Consider the following 12,407-nt stretch of genomic DNA (forward strand, 5'->3'; position numbering starts at 1 on the left):
ACTGAGAATCCATTCAAAAATAAACAGCAAAAAGTGGCGGCGCTACGGGGAACGGGGAAATTCCTCCCCAGTCAGAACCCCCCAGTTTCTCCCAGTAAAAACTGAAAATTACAACAACAAAAATCTACTTTTTGCGGCAATTTTGCTAAAAATTTGTTGATTTTACCCCCTCTCCTTCTCAAATTCACTTTACACCCCTCCCCCTCCATAAATTACCGGGCGGGGCCACCACTGACAACAACAACTGTGCATGACCGCATTTTCATTTTCTACGCATTCATTTCTCTGGTTTTCATAATATCGAGAAAAAATGTAACAATAAAAAGTCATACGCAAAGTGTCTACTTCAAAAAACAACAACTTTGCACTAAATCTTGTGAGATTTATTTGCCTTTGTGACACAAATATGGCTTTAAGAGTAGTTTACTCTCTCATTGTGTGGTTTGTTGCTGGATCACATGAGAATGAGCGATAATGTTTTTCATTTTTCATATAATATGACATATCAGAATCACCCAGAATGCGTGTATGTGTTTGATTATAACATAGATTTAACATGAAAGCGGTGTGCTTATACCTAATTAATTTATCAAACCTACCTTCGCAACTAATTAAGTACATATGGACAATGGATGAACTGGCTTTTAAGATAATACTTGTTGGTATTATCACCTGTGGATGAGGTCTAATTTGTTGTATAATCGGCATCGGTTTTGATTGTTCTTAAAGACTTCAACGCGTTCCGACTTCCAGGCCATTGTTATTAAAATGTTAAACTTCATTTTCATTGCTGTTTCCAAGTAAAAACTTTGTTATCTAAGTTTATATTAAGTAACACTCGTTCAGATTCTTTATTCTTGTCTTCTTTACCTATGCAGTCACTCATAGGAAATAAAAACTCATGTTTGGAAAACAATCCATAAGAATTAAATATGCATAGCCAAAGCGATATTCTGAATAGAATAATTCTAACTCCCCCTTCAAGTACCATGATTGCATAACAATAGTAACCGAAATGGCAACCTGAGCATCCCATGCAGTACCATTTTACACCTCTCTCACTACAATATATAGTCCTTGTATATTCTTTGTTTACCATGCTAAATCATGGTTGAATCTATGAACGATAAATGCACATATAATTACAATCACTATTAAATAATCACTACTTAACCAGCAGTCTTCTACTTGTTGCACGTGTTCTGGACGACTGATGTATATCCTTGTTCACTTGTTCAGCGAAGTCCACTGTGCACTTGGATTTATATATCATTTGCGTATAAAACCCTAGCACAGATGACATTTTCCAATTTGGTGCGGCTTTCACCAATCTCGCACTTACTTCAGGAAGCGGGATTTTTCTTGCACTGGTTCACTTTCTTGACAGATGTGTTGTTTTATAAACCAGACTCCAGAAAGTCGACAGAAGAATATTAATCCCTTGGAGAGGGGAGCACTTTCGTGTACTCAATCTCTATTGCTTTGTATCAACAATAGCACATTATTGGCTACGCAAATTGACTGATTTATCAATAATGTGACCAAATTTATGTAACAAGTAAAATTAGGTTACTATATAACACTTAAAAGTGTTATTTGGCGTGTTTGATAAGATAAAATCAATTTGCACGTTTTCTTTTGAAAATATAAGCATTTAATATGAAGCGTGTCTGTATTCGAAATAGACCCTATCGCAGTGCAATTTACACCCCAAAATTTGCATGTTGATGAAAGTGCGGTGCAAAATTGCGATACCACATACTGACTTCATGTGTTGATTGTCTGAGACTGCACTTCATATTGCTCTGCGTCAGATGAAGTTGCACCACAACTTACAAAATGGGGTACAAAAGTGAACCCTAAGTACCGGGGGTATGCTAAGGTAAAAATAAATAATTCGAAGACTGGTCTGTACGTTTCGATGTTTTAAGAGTCAGACTCTAAGGCGGCGACTTGGATCGAAAATACATAAAACCTAACAGTAATGTCAGATACATTTATAAATAATGCCACATTCATTATTTAAAATTATTTAGAATAAAAATCACATTTACCTCAATTTAATGTGAAATAATGTCTTAAAATAATGTCACAATTTCCATAACGGTGGCATTTATCCATTTTAAAATTGAAATAACAATGTCACGAAACCCAATCGAATTAAACAGTTTTGTCAACTCTCTTGGTTTGCATTTCCGGGAGTTCGACAGCTTTTAAAGTTGAAACGCATATCATTCCAGCTGATTCCAATCATTGGGAAATATATTTAGTAACATTCACCATTATCCACCCGTATTGCGGATAACATACGTCTGGGCGCGTTACCACATGACGTACAGATAAATCCTCTTAATTGGTGTATAACGAACATTATGACACATTTTTAAATTATTTTTAAGAAAAAGAATTAGGCTTTGGGCATTATGAAAAGATGGGTCTGTTTAAGATCAGCATTAAGGTGACGAAGCCAGCAGATAGGGGCGAGCGAGGGTTTTTAATGAATTTTGATTACAGACCCTCTATATGAACAGAGCTAGGGCTCTGTGTGCAGGTCATAGGATTCAACATAAAAAGTCCAAGTTTTGTGATATTTTCTCAAAATATTAAGAGCTATTTGAAGAACCACTGAACCAATATTAAGCTTGTTTTGTACTCATTTTAATGCATTTTTATGATGATTCCAAATATGATCACGAAAATTTAGCCTATAATTCTGACATTTTTGATTTTGTTAAAGAAAATTTTAAAAATTTTAGCCAATGAGTTGGAGCACTTTGGTTGCGTTAGGCTGAGTTCACATAGAAGTATACGGTATACGGTATTCGCTATACGAAATACACTCATTCATTCAGGCTGAGTTCATATAGGAGTATACTATGTGAACTCAGCCTGATCGAATGAGCGTATTTCTTATAGCGAATAGCGAGTTGTCAGTTTACCCATTTTCTTCGTCTTATCAAATGCTTGTAACTTTACTTCTTGAGGTCACATTGCATTCAATGAGGTGTCATAATGTGCAGAATTAGATAGTGCATCTATTAAAAAAATGAATTTGCCCACATATGGTTTCGGTTTTTAAAATTTGGACGGTATACGCTGCACTAAAATCGAACATGCGCGATTCCCACTATACTATACTATACGCAGGTATACGGCCTTTTCGAATAGCTCTTATGTGACCCGGTACTATGAAATTACCTTGCTCGATTTAATCTATACGCGTGCACCTGCAAAACGTGCATCGTATACCCGAATAGTATACTTCTATGCGATCGTAGCCTTAATGTGACCCGGTACTATGAAATTGCCTTGCTCTATTTAACTATATACGCGTGCACCTGTAAAACGTGCACCGTATACCCGAATAGTATACTTCTATGTGATCGCAGCCTTATGAAAAGCGCGCTACCTCATTTGGTCAAATAACAATGGCTCCTCGCTCATCGATGCATGGAGTATAAATTCAGCTTTACTGCGAACAATCATGACCTTTCATGAAAAATCCGCTCTCAACTAAATTGGTATTATGGGCATTGGCTCTAAAAATGTTAGGCCTTGTTATGTAAATAAGACAATTTTACGCTCCATGACTTTCACGCTGGATCTCGGAACTGGTTCCTTTGTTATGCTAAATCCTTTCCCTATTTTCTGTGCACAAGGTCCTTCCGATACAGGTGAATGCACATGAAAAGAGTGTATCGCACGAGTATAACGTGCGATGTAAATAGTTGTGTCAAAAATGTAATGTCATCGGTTTCTGTAATGTTCATGAAAACATAAATGAATACTTAAGTTACCTGTATATAGCTGCTATGATAACTTTCAATTATATAACTAAAACTGCTGATCCATATTCTATTATTCGTCATGCTCGTGAGCTTTTGCAGACCAGATGCCAGGGTTTGCTTTGATCACATCGCAAAGTAGGCCGCGCCGCAGACTCAACCGACCAAGTCTGTCCGAACTAGTACGTATATGATGAGGAAATAGGCAGAGAACTCGAGCCGCCCACATATCCTGAGGAAGGGTGGGGACATATGAAGTTAAAACGATAGCCAGCAGGATATTGAAAGATAATATTTTGGTAACTGATCTCACATTTGAGCTGTTCTGGAAAGTATCATGTGTAAAGATAAGGTATAATAAACTGAAAGTCCAGTTTAATTATAGGGCCTAATACTAGCCCAAAGGTCGATCATGGGTCGATTTCTAAATGAATAATTCTATATTTGGATACCAAGGGTACAAGATTTGTTTATAATCTCCAATTTACAATTGACTACGTTCTGGAAAACATCAAGACACATTATTTGTCTAAAAATAAAGATAGCGCTTGTCACCCTGTGTAAAAATGATTGCTTAGATGGCCGCACACCACCAATTTACAATCACGAAAAACTGCGTCTTTGCTTTGCGCGATTTGAGTAATCCGAGACTCCTATCGCTCAAGAAAGATTAACCCTAACCGAACCAAACATCAACAAACCTCAATTCACAAAGCATCTGCAAGTGCGGGTATCCCACGTGATACGATTGCGTCCTCATACAGTCATATGGGCCCGAAAAGCTTGGCAGGCCAAGGTAATACTAGACCCCCGCTGCAGCTGCAACAATATCGCCGTGTTAGTTAGTTAGTTAGTTAGTTAGTTAGTTAGTTAGTTAGTTAGTTAGTTAGTTAGTTAGTTAGTTAGTTAGTTAGTTAGTTTAGTTAGTTAGTTAGTTAGTTAGTTAGTTAGTTAGTTAGTTAGTTAGTTAGTTAGTTAGTTAGTTAGTTAGTTAGTTAGTTAGTTAGTTAGTTAGTTAGTTAGTTAGTTAGTTAGTTAGTTAGCTAGTTAGTTAGTTAGTTAGTTAGTTAGTTAGTTAGTTAGTTAGTTACTTACTTACTTTCGCCGTCTGGGCTGACGGCTTGACCACAAGTGATCTGGTCCACTGTTTTCATCTTGGCGAATGTACTTATCAGTTCCTGTCGAGAATTATTGGCCCCTTCACCGGGGCACCTTCCCATCCCTCCCAGTCTATCCCAGTAAATATGTTCTTAAAACGTTTATTCACTGAAACGTTTTAATAACATTTAAATGTCGGGTTATAAAATTATAAAGACCATGAATACATTTTTAAAAAGTTATTATACAGCGTGTTTATACTGAGCGTACGGCTTTTGACCCGCTATTTTCCGGGCACAAAATACCGATCATAATCCGGCCACCGTTACCCAGCTTGTTTCTACTGAGACCAGAAAGCCGTGTCTCGCACGATGCACGGCATTTTTTTCCTGTAAACCGGAAGTACGGAAACAGATTTGACGGTTAATTATATCCTAAATTTAAATGTCTACGGATGGCAGCTCATGGCATATGACCTACAATCACAATTTAGTATTTTCGTAAAATCCAAATTGCATTAATTTACCAGTGGATCTAGTAATTGGCTATTATGATAATTAATTTACAGCTCATATATAACCAACTCATTAATTATAAAGATATAACCAACTCATTAACTAGGGGGCCTATAAAGAAGTAGGCCTAGACTAAGTAAAGTCATATCCATTTTACTTCATCAAGTTCATGCGAGTCACACATGTGTCCAGTGTATATAATATCGGAAAGAAGGAACCTACTACATCATAGGCCTAAGCTAGACTATACAAGTAGAATATAAATCGCGTTATTTTTGCAACACGCATGACCTCGACCCGGCAACCGATGACACGGCTCGTTTCTACTGCGCAGATTACACGCTTTGACCCGGCATGATCCACCTCAAGAGGTGGATCACGCAAGGCGAGCACATGACCCGGCATGACACGGCAACCGATTACCCCAAGTCGTTTCTACTGGGCTCGTTACCCGGCACGGCACGGCACGGCACGGCATGGCCCGGAATTTTACCCTCAGTAGAAACACGCAGATAGATAATAAGGCCGTATAAAATTAATGTTTTGGTTCTCGTCCAGAGGATTTTCATGAATTGATGAGGGAGGGAGGTGTTTTTTTTTTTTTTTTTTTTTTTCCAATGTAAAATTAGCATTGTTAGTAGTTTTCGGTCTTCTCCAACAGTGCTCGAGGAAACGACGAGGCCCTTTTTTTTTTTTTTCAAATGTGAGATTCTGAGGATAAACCCCTAGAGTACCACAAAAAGACTTGGAAGTGATGCTTGTTCTCTAATAAACTTATTTATATGTATGAAGATTTCATAAATCATTCCAAAGTCTAAAAAATTGAAAAATCTAAAAAAAAAAAAAAATCTGACAAATCCCAGAAATTGAGGAGGGAGGGACGAGAACCAAAATATTAATTTTACACGGCCTAAAGTTCGTTGATTATGTAGTCAAATCCAATTTTCGCCAGCGCATAGGGCGCTGGTACCTAATTCTGAGATGGGGTTTGTGTACACTAAAGATTAGCTAAGATTATAGCCTTCTTCTATTGGTATGAATTATTTTTTTTACTTCTCGTGGTGGAAATGTTTTTGATGTCTGCTAATTCGATTTGCAAGGAAAAGAAAGTATGTTTTGCCGTTTCAACGAACGAAAACGATTGAGTATTGCCAAAGTTATGTTTGAATTAATTATGACTTAAAAATTTATCATAGGTTAGGCCTACACATATAAACATAAACTTGTTCAGCAATCAGCATATCAAAAAATGACATGGTCAAAGCGGGGAATGATCACGAGGTCATATATCAGTGGACTACTGAGCATAGCATGATGTTTGGTTGCCTGTGAGTGCAAATTGATATGTTGATAACAGATCTAATAATGTTGTGGAATCAAAATCTTCATTATATGGACCACATTGAAGTCAAAGTAATTATCTATCCTATCCTGTATCGTTTTATGGATAAAATTGACTCAAAATGTTATTGATGATATTATTGCTATCTTTAACATCAGTTTTGTCTTTTCAACGGGAAAAATCCGATTGAAAATAAAGTTTTTAGGGGCTAGCTATAATATTGAACAATATATCCCATATTTTGCCATGCACTTATAGAAAATAAATAAATTATTGTCTTACTTTATAAATGATAAATACTGTAAAATGACACATAACTAAAGTGAGGCCAATTTCTATCTTTTTTATTTGATTCATAAAATAACATTCAACAAAATGATTGAAGACTGAGAAAACACACAATGCAGACTACAGAATGGAGTAGGTAAGATGCCATGTCCATAGCTTTGCAGGAATTTCGGACTAACAATCAACACATTCAAAAAATACAGTTTAAAAGTGAAGATTGTAGTGAATGATCAGTCCTTTATCATGTGCTTGCCACTATCTACTTTATAGTAAACTATACATTGCGAAATAATATAAAATTATTTTAAAATAAAATGTGCATGTAAGTTGAGTTAACATAGCGAATTAACTAACAACTGCAGTGTATTTCTTGATTTTTATAATAAGCATGGGTAAAAAGCAGTAAAGACAAAAATACAGAACAATTTGGAGTAATGAATTAAAGAGTTGACAGGAGTTATAGGAGTTAATGTGTTTTGCTGTTTCAGTGTGCATGTTCTCACCATTGATGGTTTGGTGAACTGTCATGTAACATGGATGTAAGCGTGATCCTAAAAAATGCCTTTCACGGTGACCCAAACTATTTACATGCAAGACCTCTTCTGCATTGACGCTGGCCTTCCCTTTTAAAGGGAATTTTTATCTACTCACGGTTAGACAGTTTCGTCAACCAGGTCCGTTGACTTCTTCAGTAATGCGATGAAGAAGTCAACCGACCTGGTTGACGAAACTGTCTAACCGTGAGTAGAAAATTGGATTTGACTACATAATTAACGAATTTTATGACTTTATACAATCCTGATGAATCTATTCCAAGATTAAAACGTTATTGTAAAATATTTTGGGCACGATCTTCTCAAAACTCGCCACTTCCCAGAATCATCCGATCGAAAAGGATCAGGGGAAAACACAATGGACAATAACTTTGCAATTCATTGGAGCTGTCAAGTAGAATGTTTCAAATAACAAGTTAAGGGGGTACTACACCCCTGCCCAATTTTGTGCCTATTTTTGCATTTTTCTCAAAAATTATAGCGCATTGGTGACAAGAAAGATATGTAATTATAGGGGCAAGGACTACAACTACTGCACTGGAAATTTTATTTCAGCACAGACAACAGTTGTGGAGTTACAGTCAAAAATGAGGAAAACCAATTTTGATTAATAAATCAATAACTACTTACTTTGAGTTGCTGGATTTTTAGTGCAGTAGTTGCAGTCCTTGTCCCTATAATATACATATCTTACTTGTCACCAATGCGCTATAATTTTTGAGAAAAATGCAAAAATAGGCACAAAATTGGCCAGGGGTGTAGTACCCCTTAACAGCCCTAATGTTGATAACAATGTTAAGGTTTAACAATTATTGGTTTCGTTGCCTAAATTGCCACCTTGCTGGGAAAACAGATGCTAAACAGACATGCATAACTTATGCAGACTACCCTGGAAGACTACAGATCACGGACGAAGAAAAGACAGGAATTAGAAACAGTCAAGCACACAGACAAAACGGGAAGGAGACACCGAGCATGCAGATGATATCATGTCAGCAAAAGAAGGAAGAGTGATGGGACAAAATACAAACCAGCAGGCAGCAGGCGAACGTCTGAATGAATACTGCTGATGACATCCAGATATAATATCCCATCAAAAACAAAAATGTTCGTAGTCAAAACGTTTCAATACGGTAACATTTAAATGTCAGGTCATTATTATAAAGATCATGAATACGTTTTTAAAACTTTGTTGTAAAATAATTTGGGCAAAAAATTTTGGTAAAATATTTTGTCAACAATACTGTTAGAAAGTTTTGCATAACGTTTTTAAAAATGTTTTATTAAAACGTTTTTATACCCTTTATATAACCCGACATAAACCTAAAACGTCGTAGTGATGCCATATTTTTAATATTTTGCTCTGTGAAAGTGTCAGTCAGCCCTACACCTATATCCATTTCATATTGAAATGCCCCCCCCCCCGGCTTATAATACCGAATCGGAGTATATTAAATCACTTTTGTTCGCTTAGCCTTTAATAATAAGCATGGGTAAAAAGCAGAAAAGACAAAAGTACAGAACAATTTGGAGTAGTGAATTAAAGAGTTGACAGGAGTTATAGGAGTTCATCGTTTTTGCTGTTTCAGTGTGCATGTTCTCATCATTGATGGTTTGGTGGACTGTCATGTAACATGGATGTATAAGCGTGATCCTAAAAATGCCTTTCACGGTGACCCAATGTGCCCAAACTATTTACAAGACCTCTTTTGCACTGAGGCTGGCCTTCCCTTTTAAAGGGAATTTTTATTACAATTCATATATACAATTTCATGATCTTCAAAACGTGTATACCGCGATGGGGTCTAGAACAGGAAAAGATCAATCTGTAATAATTATCCTGTCACCAAATTCTTCATCACAAAATGATGTACAGGTATTTATTATATCATAAACATCTTCATTATTTGACAGTATAACTCATCACTTTTCATTATGACTTGCAACTCGATGACTGGCTGCATCCGCATGTGATAGTTGACAAGAGCACGAAGAGGGTTCCCTTAAAGGGACCTTGACTGTGTTTAAAAAATTAAAAAATGGACAGATTTGGGGCATTTTCTGCGCTCTCCGGGAGCAAGAAAGTGTTTAGAATGTGCAATTTTCAAATTGCGAACTGTCTCTTAAAATATTTAATAAATTATTGCGCCTTCACTGACATGCCTTACACCTTTTTATAGTATCTTTGGATGAACAACGATATAGGAATAATAATAAATGTCAGGTCTGCAAAAATGATTGTAGTCAGACTTCGCGAAGATACGTGCAAGCCCACCGATATAAAAACTGGGGTATGATCAGGCCCGTACGCAGGGGGGGGGGTGCGACCGCACCTCCCCAAATTTGCAAAAGTATACAAAAAGTCCCAAAATTCAAGAATTTGCGAGCCTAGCGAGCAGAAAAATCAGGGTTTTTACGTATTTTCGGTCAAAAAAGGTCAAAATTTTTGGGGAAAAGTCCACTTTTCACATAATTGCCCCAAAAAAAAAAAAATCCACTTTTTCAAAATCAGCACCCCCCCCTAAAAAAAATCCTGTGTACGGGCCTGGGTATGATCATGATAAAGTCTGTTTTTTATAGATACTTACTATTAAAATATACACATTTGCTTAAAAATAAACACCCTGTTTATGAACTAAATATCTGTATCAAAATAAAGATATTTAGTTCATAAACTGGATGTTTTTATTTACAGGTGCATATCGAGTTGATAAAGCAAATGAAACGTTTTTAAAATTGAATAACACAAAATTCTTGTTAGCTTTCGAGGCATAAAGACAAACATTTTTGATGTTAATACATTCGGAGGTACGAGCCACGGGCATTAAAAATCACGAAAATAGATCTAAAAATAAAGGGAAACATGGGGGTGGATATTTCTAGACTATATATCGCCGTCAGTTTTATGTTACTGCTATAGATGAATATTCACTTTATCATTCTAGAGGAAAGTGAATTTGAGTATCGGTATGGTCGGGGCAATTTCCCCCATCACCAATATGGCGCCGTAAATGTGAATCATTATATTTTTGAAAATTAATGTGTGTTTATTTACATTGCGCTTCCCGGCGTGCTAGGTTATCAAGGGATGAAGGGAGGTAGCTTGTTTGGTTCTGGTCTTTTTTTTATAAATAAAATACGACCAAAAATTTAAAAAAATCTTGAAAATTGGACTAGGCCCTTTTGTGTCTTTCAATAGTACCTCAATAATTATTTCGTCTTCTAAATGAAGAGGGGAATCCTTCCTAAAAATACGATTATAACCTAAGCTATATCATTATTTCTGGTGTGAGAGAAAGGCAAAAGGTAAATTTGACAGAAATATACTTATTTCTTTACAGCCATGACAGCTGTAAATCAAAGTTGCATACAGTTTCTCGGAATCTATGGTCTCTAGAATATCATAATATACACCAAATCCTTTCAAAACAAAAACAACAAGAAATGTCTTTAAAAAGACAACGCCATGGATGAAGATCATGTTTCATAATTTTGCATTGCAAGTACTTGGAAAGCTAGTAAATTTTAATGTTTGGCACAACTAACTGGGTGCGAAATATTGGCATTTATTGGTAAATACCACCAATGACATACTAGGAAATACTCAAAATGTTCATGTCGAAAGCTGAATTGGAAAAGGTGTGCTAAATTGGTCTACATTTAATTCATACTTGTAACAAACGGCTCAATTGAAATCACATCCTCTGAGTTTTACAACAATCCAAAGAGATTTCATATCAACCAAATTTCATGACAATCCAACTATCTATTATCAGTAACTGTTAACCTTGATATGACCTTGATGGTTTTGACCCTTAGGGCCTAATTGTGATTACATGCACCACGTTTTATGAAAATCAGACTATGGATGTGCTGTTGACATCAAATGCGCTTGACACCACTTTGAACATTCTGACAATCCAACACAATATAAACTTAGTCGACCTCAAATGACCTTTAACAATTTTGGGCAGAATTGTTATCCACAATCTGACATTCCCTCATTTCAAATATATAGTTTTGGTTTCTCTTTTGTTCAGAAACCAAAAATCAAGGGATTAAAAAGTAGAGCTGATCTGATCTGCAATCATAACACTATTATGCTGGGAGGACACAGTATAAGGTATATAACCAGAAGTATACAATAGCCTATTGTGCTAACATAATTATTATCATGATTGATATCGGAAATCTATCTCGCGGACAACAGTTGATGCTCTCTGTCGAAGGTAGGTGGCATATTACACTCACGAGTTCTAGGCTTAGAAATCATATACATGCGCGTATACTGAAGGATGGGTGGGGTGGGGAATTTGTTTGTTTGTATGAAACATAAACGATGCATGGAGATGATTTGATTATGAATTAGTTTATTATCCCCGGAAGCACAACCCATACCTCTTTAAGAGGGGCTCCCTCCCTATATAACCACCTCTTTCCTAAATTACCCCTTTCCCCTCCTCCTCCCCTACATTCGATATCTTCATCTCGAGCTCTCCTCCCCTTCTCTTTCACTTCCAATGCTCTCTCTCATATGTTTCTCTCTCTCTCCCGGCCCATATCCCCCTTCCCCTTCAACCCCCTCCCCCCACACACACACCCCAATCTTCTCCCTCTATCTTCTACTTTTGCAGTAAAAATTGCTTCAGTAAAAGTCATTAGGTTATTAGAGGTCATATAATGGCCTTCCATCGATTCTGGTACATGGGATTAAGGACATGAATCGATTTTGTTTATAGCACCTATACAACTACAGTAGTGGTCCCTTTTGTAATGTCGAATGCAAATATTTCGATGGTCTATATATTTTCACAGTGAAATCAGC

This window comes from Amphiura filiformis, chromosome 7 (genome assembly GCF_039555335.1).
Source record: "Amphiura filiformis chromosome 7, Afil_fr2py, whole genome shotgun sequence".
In the NCBI taxonomy this organism is placed as follows: domain Eukaryota; kingdom Metazoa; phylum Echinodermata; class Ophiuroidea; order Amphilepidida; family Amphiuridae; genus Amphiura; species Amphiura filiformis.